This window comes from Neofelis nebulosa, chromosome 6 (assembly GCF_028018385.1).
Source record: "Neofelis nebulosa isolate mNeoNeb1 chromosome 6, mNeoNeb1.pri, whole genome shotgun sequence".
In the NCBI taxonomy this organism is placed as follows: domain Eukaryota; kingdom Metazoa; phylum Chordata; class Mammalia; order Carnivora; family Felidae; genus Neofelis; species Neofelis nebulosa.
In genome coordinates, this window is record NC_080787.1 from 26821182 (window position 1) to 26835017 (window position 13836).

At 40.8% G+C, this 13836-nt stretch overlaps 1 protein-coding gene across 19 annotated transcripts in view; it reads right to left on the reverse strand.

Moving 5' to 3' along the window:
- Positions 1-13836, reverse strand: part of FARS2 (phenylalanyl-tRNA synthetase 2, mitochondrial) — a 632301-nt gene that overhangs the window by 571037 nt on the left and 47428 nt on the right. For 17 of the 19 annotated variants that reach the window (XR_009262822.1, XM_058733127.1, XM_058733132.1 and 14 more), the window contains exon 2: positions 9442-9528. The exons of the other annotated variants lie outside the window; for them this stretch is intronic. The gene's annotated coding sequence lies outside the window, so the exon portion shown is untranslated. The remainder of the gene's footprint in view (positions 1-9441; positions 9529-13836) is intronic. 19 annotated transcript variants of the gene reach the window in all.

Consider the following 13836-nt stretch of genomic DNA (forward strand, 5'->3'; position numbering starts at 1 on the left):
ACAAAGCTTAAACAGCAATAATAACCAACATTAATGTGCAGTGTGTGGTTAGTTTCCAATGTTTGGCATTCATAGTATCAACTTATGGAAAACAATATATACAATATTATACAACATAAAACCCTGTGTATATGTTTTGTGTGTGTGTGTGTCTGTAACATCAAAATGTTTTATCTTTTTTGACCAGCAATTCAACTCTGAGAAAACACCCTAAAGAACTAATCTTAAATACATACCAAGCTTCATGCATAAAAAGCTCACTAGAGGATAATTTGTAATTGGGAAAATACTGGAGCTGTGCCAATCAATTTCTCTCAGAAGAAAGAGGGAGCCCATCACTACTGACTGAACAGACATTGCACCCAGGTCTGTCTCCATGACTGAGGGGCAGTGCAAAACCCCACTGAGGAAAAAGGGCTGAGCCTGTGGTCCAGACACTGCCAGAATAAGCAAATATTTTAATAACTGCTTCCTGATGAAAAATTCAGGCATCTGTAAAGGAAATTATATAACAAGGAAAAACATGCATTAAGTAGAAAGAAAAAACACTTGCATAAATAGACTGATTACAAGCACATAAAAATTACATATAGGAAAGGAATAGCAGACAATTTTGAAACATAAGTGGCTTGCATTCAACTAGAAGGAACTTGGGTTATTTTTCTCTTTTCTTTCAGTTTTTCCTCATTTTCTAAATTTTTGAGAACAAGCTTATAGTTCCTATCACAAACAAACAAAAAAAAATTAGTCCCTTTGAGACCAAACAAAGTAAAAAAGTGCCTACCTCAGCAAGTTGTAACAAAATGTTTATCCACAGTGTTAAGAATCTTCTAGCTTCTTTCACTGTATAACCATATTACTGGTTATTGCACAGAAGGCAGTATGGAGCTAGAAACCATCCTGTCCACTAGTCGACAAATAGGATTAACAAGATTATCTTTGTGCTCTCCCAGGAAAAAAGTGGTTTACACTCTGAGACAGTTTTAAACAGTAGCATCATGCATAAAATAAGCTATTCAGTCATACCAAGGACAAACATTTCTACCCCAAAGTTATAGAAACACAGTAAAAGCCCTCTGAAATGTAAATACTCATAAATTTCAAACCCGATTACCCAGTAGCTATAACTACTGACAGCTTATGTGGTTAACATCAATTTCGAGAGGCCTCAAGCCATTGCAGACTGAGCAGGCTGTAGTCATCCACAAATCATTCAAATCCCAGGGCAGACATCACATGGCTGTTAGAAGGACCCGGAGACTGTTCATTCTCCCTCCTGCTTTGTCTCCTCAGTGGTGCCATTTGGCATTCACCACGGGCACTTCCCTCACTATTAAAGCCTTTAGCTTTAGAACTTCAACTGTGCAAACAAATGTGCTTGTCACATTCAGGATGAGAGGTTACAAACAGGAAGGAAGAAAAAACACCACACAGACGATGCAACACTGAGGTTTAGATTTCAGTCACACAAGAGAAATCAAGAAACTCAAAGTTAATGCTCCCTTGACAACCTTAAATCTCTACTCCGCACGTATGAATCATAATCAGAGTTTTATTAGGGTCACAATTGCAGCAAATACACACTCAAATCATGTACCACAACTAACACTGAGCATTCTTCCTCTGAAATAAAAAGTTTATATTCAAATCCAGAGATAACGCAAAGCTGTAATTTTGTATGAAACTGAATTTGGATCCCGCGCTATCCCTTGACCTCTATGGCTCTGGACCCTATCTGACTATTGCATCAAGGTCACAATCTCTTCAACACATCTGTGCAGCTACAAGAGAGGGGAAATGTGGGCATATGGCAAAGTAAACTCCAAACATAGATCTGGTGAGGGTATGGGGGGATAGGAGTAGCAAAACAAGTGCCCTAAGTTCTGTCAACACCATGTAGTGGAAGGGACACCAGAGCAGGAACCAAAGGACCAGGTCTGAGTTCCCAGTGTCATCCACTATCTGTATGATCTTGAGGAAGACACTTGGCCTTACCAGGCTGGGTTTCTTCATCTGTTGAACAAGGAGATCCTGTGAGATGATGTGGGAAGTAAAACACACAAGTGAGAGGTCTTTTCCAGCATTACCTTTGTCAGGTAATTTCTCCACCAAAGCGTCCTCCTCCTTTACCCCTGGGAGATCTGCTGCAGGTTTTACATGAGAACCCAGGACCAGTGCAATCCTGTCAGGTCACTGCAAGGCTTTGGTAGAACTCCTGGGACCATGAGGATGCAGCCTTCATCTCCCCCATTCATTCATTCAGATGACACAAAGCCACCACTACATACATAACATACAAAATAATATGCTAGACAATCCAGGGGACAGGTATAAAAAGTAACGATTTTAAAAGGTACAGTCCCTCTTTAAGGCATTTAATGTTTACAGTCCAATGGGAAACAAAGAATTAGAGGAAACTGTAATAGCACAGATCTAGAACAAATTACTAATGAAGCAAAGTACCTTTCCAGCTGAGGCCTAGGTATGACCTCAAAATCCTCAACACAAGCATTCCATTAGCAACTGAAAGACTGTAGTTATCAGGTGAGGGAAGTTTTGCTGCCCAGGTAGGCCTGCTCCTGAGCATATGCCCAGATACCTCCCCTACCTGTCCTAGAACTCCTTCAAATTCCACCTTCACTTCCAAATCATTAGGTATTCTCAGAAAGGAGAGGGCCACTAAGAACCTCATCACAGTGGCTAAAGGTTGTTAACTAACCTTTGCCAATTTTTAAAAATTTTCAAAATTCCAGAGAAACAGGGAATACACATAAGTTGCTTTATTCCTTGTCTAACACACTGCAATACTAAACACTGAACTGGACAATTACTACACTGGCATTAGACACCTAATATATTCCTATTAACAAGAATAATGCATAATGTCATTGAGCCTTAAATCAACACACACAGGAATCCATGAGTTCTGTGTGCACACGCGCACACACACCCACACACACACACACACCCTTCTCCTCTCCTACTCTGAGAGGCCACATCCCTAACCCTGGCTAGCCATCTGGGAAACAAATGACTTTGTGATGGCATTGTAAATTGGTTCCACTCCTCTGGAAAGCAATCTGGCAATATGTTTTAGAAGCCATAAAATTCTTCATACTCTTTGACCTAGTAATGCCACACCTGGGACTCTCTCATAAGAATCTAATTCAAAATATGGAAATACTTACACGCACAAAGATATACCTTATGGTGTTATTAATAATTGTGAAAAGGTGGGAGCAATGTACTTGTCAACAACAGAGCTAAATAATTAATGGTACAGTACCACAACAGAATATTATGCAACCATTAAAATGGTAATGATGTTGGGGCGCCTGGGTGGCTCAGTCGGTTAAGCGTCCAACTTCAGCTCAGGTCACGATCTCGCGGTCTGTGGGTTCGAGCCCCGCGTCGGGCTCTGTGCTGACTGACGGCTCAGAGCCTGGAGCCTGCTTCCGATTCTGTGTCTCCCTTTCTCTCTGCCCCTCCCCGTTCATGCTCTATCTCTCTCTGTCTCAAAAATAAATAAAAACTTTAAAAAAAAAATTTTAAAAAAAATGGTAATGATGTAGATTATGTAGCAATAAAGGGGAATGCAGACAGAAAACAACAGGCACAAATATGTAAAAATCATTGCAGAAAAGTTTAAAAACTGATAATCACTGTTTTAGGATGGTAAATGGAGGTGCTTTTTTCCCTTTTTATTTCTTATCTTTTTGTCATATAGTATTCTTTTAGGGGTGCTTGGGTGGCTCAGTCAGTTAAGCAACAGACTCTTTTTTTAATGTTATTTATTTTGAGAGACAGACAGGCAGGCAGAGGAGGGACAGAGAGGGAGAGAGAGATCATTTTGACCTGAGCCAAAATCAAGAGTCGGACACTTAACCAACTGAGTCACCCACGTGCCCCTCAGGTGCCCTTAAGTGACCGACTCGATTTCAGCTCAGTCATCATCTCATGATTCGTGAGATCGAGCCTCACATTGGGCTCTACACTGATAGCATGGAGTCTGCTTGGGATTTTCTCTATCCCTGTCATCTCTCAAAATAAACATTTACAAAAGAGAGAGAGAGAATCCTTTTGAAAAAAATGGAAGGCAGGCTTTTAATCTTAAGAATAAAGAGGAAAGGGGCCACATCAGAGAGTAAAGCCTGCTCTCTTACCCAGAGAGGAAGGGGACCAGAGGCATTTCACACTGCATGAGGGGCTGGAATTCATATGCACAGAGCAGCTTCATGGAGAACCTTCTGGAGGTGTCCCATATTATCAACAATTACCAAAAAAATGAGCAGTGCCCACCAGCTAACCCCATTCCACTCCCTCCATTATGAGCATCCTGAGGCAGAGAATTCCCCAAGCACACCACACATGCTGTCAGCTTAGTTCTCTGTTAAAGAGATTTATATGGGGTCATATGAGGCTGTACAATAATTCATTTAAAGGAAATAAGCTCGGATTTTCACATTTGGAGCAATGAGGAATGTCTGTGGCAAGAAATGTAATAATCAGAAAGATGGGGGGAAGAAAGCAGAAACATCTGTCACTTGTAGGGAAGCAGAGTGTGGCAGCAGAGGGTGTGTGTCCCAGGGACAGGAGTCAAAGTAAGAGCAGGACTGGCCTCTCCTGGGCTGACTCAGGGATGAAGGAAGCAGGAAGTCAGGAGGAGTATTTAATCCTAACCAGATGGAAATGGATTTAAACTTGGAGCCATCCAACCCTACATGCAGCTTCAGCCTTGTGTCCAGCCTGGGGACCAGCCCTACACTGGGAGATCTTGGGGGACTCCAGGCCAGTTTTAAAGGGCCAACACTGAGTGAGTCTTATAGATTCTCTGCTTTGCAGCTCTTGTGTTCTTGCACTTATCTGTTGGCCAAGCACCTCATTTACAATGCAGTGTCAACAACCAAGTTCTAACCTCCCCTCTATATTTTAATTTCTACTCTCAGGCCCTGCCCTGGAAGGCCACAGAGCAACTGACTTCAAATTTAAAATTATATTACCTTCCTCTCTGTAGACCTTGGGAAAATTACTTAATCTGTCCAAACCTCAGTTCCTTTATCTTTAAAATCTGTACCTGTACCATAAGATCATTATAAGTTTCAAAAGAAATAACGAATGTAAACCATAGTAACAGATGCATCGTAAGGCTAAAATAAAAGTTTGCTACACATGCCCTCTTGTTCCTCAACTACCAGCATCTGGCCTGTCTCCCTTCCTCCACTACTCCTGCCCATTAAACATGAATAGCATGGCCCACTCTCTATTGGTTATACCTTATATCAACCACACACCTGGAAACAGGTTGCCCTCTGGAACCCTACTATCCAAACCGAGACACTCATTTCTGAGCCATGATCTGACTCCACTTTCCCACAGATATAACACCTTAGACAAAGAGGAAGCACACAGCAATCCTTTCAAAGCTGGGATGGTGAGGTCATACTGCCTGCACTCAAAGCCCTGTTCCTTCACCTGTTAGTTAATGTGACTTTGGTCAAGCTACTTAATCCCTCTGCGCCTCAATTTTCCCATCTATAAAATAGATATAAAACTGTTGTATCAAGTATATTAATAAAATTCTGAGAGCTCTATCTAGCACCTAGTAAACAGGTACATTTTTTAACTTTGACTCCCCATGAGAGTATTTAGGTAGAGGTATTTGGTTAGCTATGTATGCTATCCCATATTAGCAGACAAGTCAAACATCTTTGCTTCTCTCTGGCACTGGTGGAGATTAAGTAGGCTTTCTAGGGTAAAGGCTTGCTATCCCCAGTGTGGTGCACAGACAAGCATTGGCATCACGTGGGCATTCCTTAGAAACGCAGATTCTCAGGACCCATTTAGCCCAACTGAAGCAGAACCATTTTGTATGCCCAAGTCACCTTGGGTTCTTGTGATAACACAGATCTAGGTGGCGAGAGGTACCTGAAACCACTATGTTAGGACCACACATGGGAGTAGCAGGTGCCACAATGAAAAGAGCGCCCTGCATTCCAAAAAGAAAGGGCACCAAGATGTGACAAAACTGTCATCTTGGCATTTATAAGTGGACAAGGAGGGAGATGGGCATGATTGGTAACGATGGAAGAGTGTACAGCTAAGAAGATAAATGGCACAAGGAGCTTCTCACTAAGTTCTTAGAGGGGAGGGACCATGTCTTAATCATCTTGGTTTTTTAACAGAGACTGACTGACATAGAGGAAGTGATGGCTCACTGTAAGCATCCGACACTAGCTTTACTTTTGTTTAATAATCCCCATTTTCAAGAAGATTGAAGATTGTTAGTTTTACAAAAAAACACCATGGTTTTACTGTTATATTTGTGGCCCCTCCCATCCTACCGTAATATAAAATCTGATTCTACACTTCCTATATGAAGATGCCACAAACTATCATTGAGGGAAGGGAACCATTTCTGAACTGTTCCCCTTAGAAATGGTCCTGGCTTTGAAAGCCCCTGAGGGGACACTGGGACTAGGAGAAGGGGGCGGAAGAACATCCTTCTCCACATGTTGTTAAAGAGAATTTGCTGCCTTTTCATTTCAAACATCTGGCACGTTAAAAACTAAGTTAAGGTGACAGAAAATTAAGTGCCCCATTGTTACAACCCTTGACCTTTTCTTAGTGACATGTGTAACTAATTAGCCCCTGGAGGTCAACAACCAGGGAATAATTAGAGGGAAGGTGATGGAGAATCAAATGAGAGTACAGAGCAGAAAAAAATCATTCCAACTGATCCAAGATCCCCTTCAGGTCCTTGCAGGGGAGCACAGCCTTCATTTTCTAAGACATCAGAAATGAACAGACGCCCTTGCCTTTGATCTGAACAATGAGTCCCCCTCACCCACCAGGCCTTCACTCCACCCCTCCACACAAACCTGTCACCAAGGTAATGAACTTAAGAGGAGAAATCCACACAAATGGGAGAAGACAGCCACCTCCCCAGTCCAGCCCCCACAACCATTATGAAATTACCTAAATGTGAATGCTAGATCAAACCCAAATGTGCCTCTCTTTGAAAAAACCAAGGAGGATGAATGACAGATGTCCCTACGAGAATTTCCTGCATCACTCTGAATTAGCAGCTATGTATGAATACAAATAAACATAACATCATGTATGCTTATACTACATATACTCCTAAGTGCATACACATATACATGTACAGATTTCTCTGCTCTGCCCGTATCTGCAAGGTTTCGGAGTGGGTCAGGAAGTCCTTGTCCTCCACTACTGGAGTAACACAAACATTTTCTACCCTTAAGTGAGGTCTCTGATACACAGCAGGAAAAGCACCACAGGTCATATATCCTTTCTGCTTCAACCGCTGACAGAGCTCTCATAAACACACAGAATACAAACAATGACGAAGTTAGAAAATTTTACATCTAAATACTCATTTTTAAAACAAAATCAAAGCAAGGAGAATACTTGTTTCCCCAAACCCCAAATCTCATCTCTGGACTTTGATGAAGTTTCAACCAAATAATCCTAAAGCCACAGTACAACACAGGGAGGAGGGTGCCAGATCCTTCACTGCCTTTTTAAATAAACTCAAAACAGCCCAGGAGAGGCTCAGACAAAGCATTCCTCTAAACCAGACGCCCTCAGACTGTGCAGTTTACTCAGATACAGCCAGATTTCCTAAAGTAATGATACTGCTGAGTGTCTAAATGCACAGGCCGGCAGGCACTACAGGTACTAAGGGTCTAAATGAGAAGACTTCCAGAACTGCAGAAACGTCAGCTCCGATGTCACAACAGTCTTCAGTTTACAAAATGAAACTGCCATTAGAACTCAGTGACCTGGAGCTTGCGTTGAAATCTTGGAAAACAAATTGTTGTCTTTCCTCTCTATTCCTAAACTCAAGCCGCTGCAGAATAAGATCTGTCCTCCACAGCGACCAGCACAACATTGTGTGAATATGAAGACATACATACTCCATAAGGATATGAAAATAAATTTCAACCACAGATAAACAAAACAGAAGAGAGTCCCTTTGTCTATAAGAAATATATTCCAGCAAACCTTGCTAATAAGGACAACCAGAGAAAAGACCTTCTGTATCTTCTGTGGTGGTAGAAATCTTAATTAGACCCCAAAGAAACAGGTACTCAAGAGAAATCAGAACAACAATCCTATACTTTAACCATACATTAGAATTATCCGTAAAGCGTTTTTACAAATCCCACTGGCCAGGGCACCCACCAGACGAGTTAGATCAGAATCTCTGAAGGTGGGCCTCAGGCCTCATTTTTTCTTCTTTTTTTTTCCTTTTTTTTTTTTTTTTAAGGCATCATCATTTTTTCAAGCTCCCCAGGTGGAGTGCAATGTACAACCAAGGTTAGGAACCACTGAATTAGTGACTATTCTAAAGATACCTTCCAGATCAGAATGTTCATCTTCGCCGATGGTGGACCCTTCATACAGGGGGACCAGGAGTCTCTATCTAAAGCCAACACCCGGTATAATGCTATACTATACAATCCATTACCCCCAAACCTGGGAGGGCACTTAAGGCCATACACACCCAGCCACCCAGTCTTAAAATGAAGCACAGAAGTCACCCACCCAGATGGCCTGCCTAGATGAACAGGGTCAAAGAGGCCCCTAGATCTGTTATTTTCACAGGAGGCCTCCCTGGCAGTGGCAGGAGAGGTTCTGGAGATAGCCCACCCTGAGCCAGCATTACCAAGGAAGGGCACTATTTTCAGAATGCCACAACACCCCCTTAGATGACTACCCTCTGAGGGAGAATGCACACCTCTTAGCAAAACACACACAGGGATTAAAAAAATAAGTACACTTCCTAGCTCCTCTGGTGAGAAAGCTGGAAATTTCACTGTCATACCCTCGACGTTTCCCCCAATTTAAATCTGGCTTGAGATAATTTTGCTTGGTTTTATTTGAAGGCAAACTTTCTGGCAGGAGGAGGCAGAGTGAAGATGTATAAAAAATTCCACCAAAATCATTTCATATTTATTCAAAACATTTAAAGGCAAAATATTGCCCAAGAAATCCATATAAAAAGAAAACAGAACATACCACATACATCTCTTAAGATGGTATTTTAAATAACAGTTTAAAGTATAAATTTAGAATGGCAGAAAAAAACTATTTCGAGATATTCAAAAATTAGTATCGTTCTACAAAATGTGAAATTTTTTTAAAGACCGTTTTTAACAAAACAAGGAAAAAGAAAAGAAAAACCAACCACTAAATCTAAGAGTGCTTAACTGCCTGGGTCTGAATCCAGGCTGGGATACTCTATTAGGCATAGTGCCCTTAATCATGTCTCTGAGCCTCTCTGGGCCCCATCTTACCTGGATAACAAAGGTTCTGAGTTGGACTACAGGGTTCAATTCAGATCTGCACATGTTAGCTGTGTGAGCCCATTCAACCTTTGCACTTCTCTTCCTCCTCTGTAATACTAATACCTACCTGTGATCTGGAGAAATAGGAAGCCTGGCACACCACTGACGGAAATGCAAACTGGTGAGGCCACTGTAGAAAGTAATATGGCGGTCCCTAAAAATATTAAACATAGAATTACCATATGAGCCAGCAATTCTACCTCTGGCTATATGCCCAAAAGAACTGAAAGCAAGATTTCAAACATACTTCTACACCCATGTTCATAGCAGCATATTCACATGGGCCAAAAGGTAGAAGCAACCCAAGAGGACATGGACATATAATTGCACAAAATGTGGCACATGCGTACAATGGAATACAGCTCAGCCTTAACAAAGAAGGAAACTGACACAGACTATAACATGGATGAACCCTGAGGATGTTATGCTGAAATATGCCAGTCACAAATTGACACATATTGTATGATTCCACTTATGTGAGGTCTCTAGAATAGTCAAATTGATAGAGACAGAAAGTAGACTGGTGGTAGCCAGGGGCTTGGCAGAAGAGGGAAGGGGAGGCAGGGTGGGGAGGGTCCAGAGGTAGGAATTAGGAGTTAGTATTTAATGGGTACAGAGTTTCAGTCTGAGGAAGACAAAAAAGTTCTGAGAGGGATGGGGTGATGGTTTACACAACAATGTGAATGTACTTAATGCCACTTAGCTGTACACTTAAGAATAGTTAAGACAGTCATTTTTATGGCTTGTACATTTTGCCACAATAAAAAAATAAACGTAAATAAGAAAGAATAAATAGTCCCTACTTTCTAGAGACATTGTAAAGATTAAATATAAGTAAAGTGTATAGAGAGTGCCCAGCACAGAGTAAACCCTCCATAAATATTAGCTACTATCTTATTTTCCTGCTTTTGTTGCTCCTTCCAGTCCCCACTACTGTGTACTACAGAAATAGATGGTCACTGATTACATGCTGATCCCCTCCCCCCTTGGAGCTGTATACCTTCTGCAATGAGATAGTTCCAGTCCAGGCCTTCCTTGTAATAGAAATGCTGCTTCCCTGGGACAAAACTTTCACACAATCAGATAAAGATGAAGAAACCACCTAACTTCACAGTCTTCACACATAAAGCTGAGATGACCACATTTAAATAAAACAAAACAAACAAAAACAACCCTGATTTTAGTGTCTTCATTTCCTAAATGGATTGTCAGTAATTCTGCCTCAAAAAATGGGTTCAAAGGCTAATGCTGTCACTTATGTCTGATAGAAAAAAGAAGGAAAGTCTCCCTGCTATTCATAAATGTTCTCCCACTTTCTGTCAAAACCAAGACTATTTTACTTCTTTGCTCGATCATTTAAAAAAAACTATCAGTATGAAAACTTCCAAGTATACAAAAGTAGAGAGTTCAACTAGCCCTCATATAACCAGCTTAATAACCAACATTAACCTTTTTCACTCTGCCAAAGACTCTACATTCTCTCTCTAAAATATCAGAATAAAAGCACCACAATTGGCTACACTGAAGCAATATTCATCTGTAACAATCACTGTCATCATCATCATCATCATCATCACTACTTCTTGTTACTTTTAAAAGTTCTTTTCTGGCATCTTCTCACCTCCTTTTATTTTTTCCTTTGAAACTACAAATAATTTCAATATCTACCTTGCCAAGATAATTGTAAGAATGTAGCACATGTGAAAGTGCATAGCTTGGTGTCTAACACATATTGGTTTCCTGAAAAATATTGGTTCTCCAAAACCACCATCTCATCTTGCTCCATGATGAGAGACACCCCCACATATCCTTCTCCATGCTTTGTCCCTTCTTTGGGGAAGGAAGTGTTTCCTAACGCTAGTCCTTATTCCTTCTTGTACCCCTGCCTCCTTCTAAACCAGGAATCCCAAACACAAATGACTAACCACAAATCCAATCACTGAGAAGACCCCAAATATAAAGACAGAGAAGGTAAATAAATTGAACTGATAAATGCATTCAACATTTAGGGTACCAGTCCCTAAATTAAAAATAAAAAACATACCCAACTTGTGCCTATATATTATTTAACAGAAAAATCAGGCTAGACTTACTAATGCAAGTCATTCCCTTGTGTGTGTGTGTGTGTGTGTGTGTGTGTGTGTGTGTGTGTGTATCTATATTTTAAACGTTAAACTCTTTTTTGATGATCTAAGAAGTTTTAAATGCTGATGAGATTCATTTCCTTGCAGTACTTTTCGCCCATGGCAAACCTGCCACCTCTAATTTGTTTTAAAAGGAACTGTAATCACCCAATCAATCATACTCTTGACCTTCAGCCTTTAAAGTCACTTCACTGTGGTCAAAATTGGCTCTAAAAATTCATGTTGTAACAGTGCTATTGTCCTCAAGCTCCAAAATGCCAATGACAGGAATATAATTTGAGTAAACCCTCTGGTAGAAGAAAAAAATAGCACATGGAGTTTCCAGTTTGTCTTCTACCAGGATTCTTTAAATAAAAGTGAATGTCTATGATATTATTAAGTAATAACTTTTCCTCCACTGGGGTTTAAAGACTTATAAATCACCCAAGTTTCTATGCAGTGAACTAGTTTCTTCATCATAAAAACCACATGGCTTTCCTTTGGTTTTAAATAACTTATCTTTCTTTATGGGGAGGTACAGAATGACCAAGTAATAATCTTTCCAGTTCTCACCTTCTCTTCTAGCACACACTCAATCTTCACCTCACTGGCATCCATCTTTCTTGCTTGTATCCTATTTCAATGGAAAAAGGATCTTTCTGCTTGCGTAGGCCAAAGCATCATGGCTTACTAATTTCAACATACAAAAATGCTCAAGTTTCTTCCATGACAACAAGCACCCACAAACCCATCCAGCTACAAGTCCCCTCTGGCATTGTCTATCTCCCTATTTCTTAAGAAGGCACTGAGCCTTAAACATTAAGTCCATACTATCTTCATTTCCTTAACCCAATGAACTATAGGTTCTATGTCCCACTGCAATAGAAACATTTTCAGTAGTGTCTCCAATGGCCTTCCAGTTATTCAATCCAGTTACTTTTCGGTGCTTATCTCACTTGAGGTCTCTGTAGCATTTGACATTACTGGTCACATCCTCTTCCAAAGCATGCCTTCCCTCAGTTTTTTTGGCCTTTCTCCTGACCTTCCTCCTACCTCTTTGAACACTCCTACTCAATCTCCTTCAAGGACTCATATCCTCCAATCATCCCTATTAGTCAGTGACCCCATCTTCAGCCCTGTTCTCTTCTATATCTACTACATACCATTCTTGGTCCCTTTTGAATACCACTGACTTCAGTTACCAATTATGTGTCAAGTTCTGTCAGATCTCTGTATTTCCATCTCTGGTCTCCCTCATGAGCTCCAGTTTACACATGCAGGACTTCTCCGCCTGGGTGTTGCCAAGGCACCTTAAACTCAACACATCCAAAATCTAATATAAGCTCATGCTCTTCCTACGTGGGTGAATGCTACCAACCACCACCTGATTATTCAATCCAGAAAAATGGAAGGCATCCTTTAGTCCTTGTCCTTTATTCCTGATATGCAAGCAGTCACTGGGCTTCTAAACTCCAATCTCTAGGATTTGTGTCTCCCCTTCAATCTCCTCCACTACTTGTAGTCCAGGTCTTCCCATAATTTCTCACATAAATCATCTCTCATTACCAAAATACACAAGTGCAGTTCTCTGTCTCCAATCAACACATGTGGCTCTGACCAGCTCTCCAGGCTACTGTCAAAATGATCTAAAATACAAGTCTCATAAGGTCATTCTTCTAAAACTTTTCCAAACAATCTGACATCTTTTATCTTCATAATTTATTTCCTGAATATCTGACCTACCCCATGTGTTGCCATCAACTACCTCTCCCAGGGCATCAGCCAGACAGAAGTACACATCCATGCAAACACAGCTCCCTCACCCAAGGGAAGCCCTTCCACTCTCTGCCTGATTAACTCTTGCGCATTCTGAGAACTTCCTTGTGAAAAGATTCTCTGACTCGACTTTTCCAGGTTAAGTAACCCTCCATTCTGCAGCCACAGCACCATGTGCCTATGGATCACTGGTTTTTGTTGGAGATGTTGACTTTATCTCTCCCAATAAACTAAGCACTCTTTGAAAGAAGGAAATGCATCTTACTAAATTTGTATGTTCAGCTACTACATATTTGCAAAATTAATGAATGAATATTCATTCATAAGGCTTATTTTTCACCAAATAAATTTTTCAAAATTTGATTCTAACGATAAAAGGCAAATCACACACTAAGAACAACAGAAGAAATGACATTTTTTATGAGAGACCTTGTACTTCATTTTCTTACAAACTATAAAAGTCCAAGGGTTTCTTCCCCCCAAATGGAATGCTTTGGGGAGCTGGAAGCACCACTAACCACTATCACTGACCTCCCGCCCAGCCCTGCAGCACACTGCCTTCA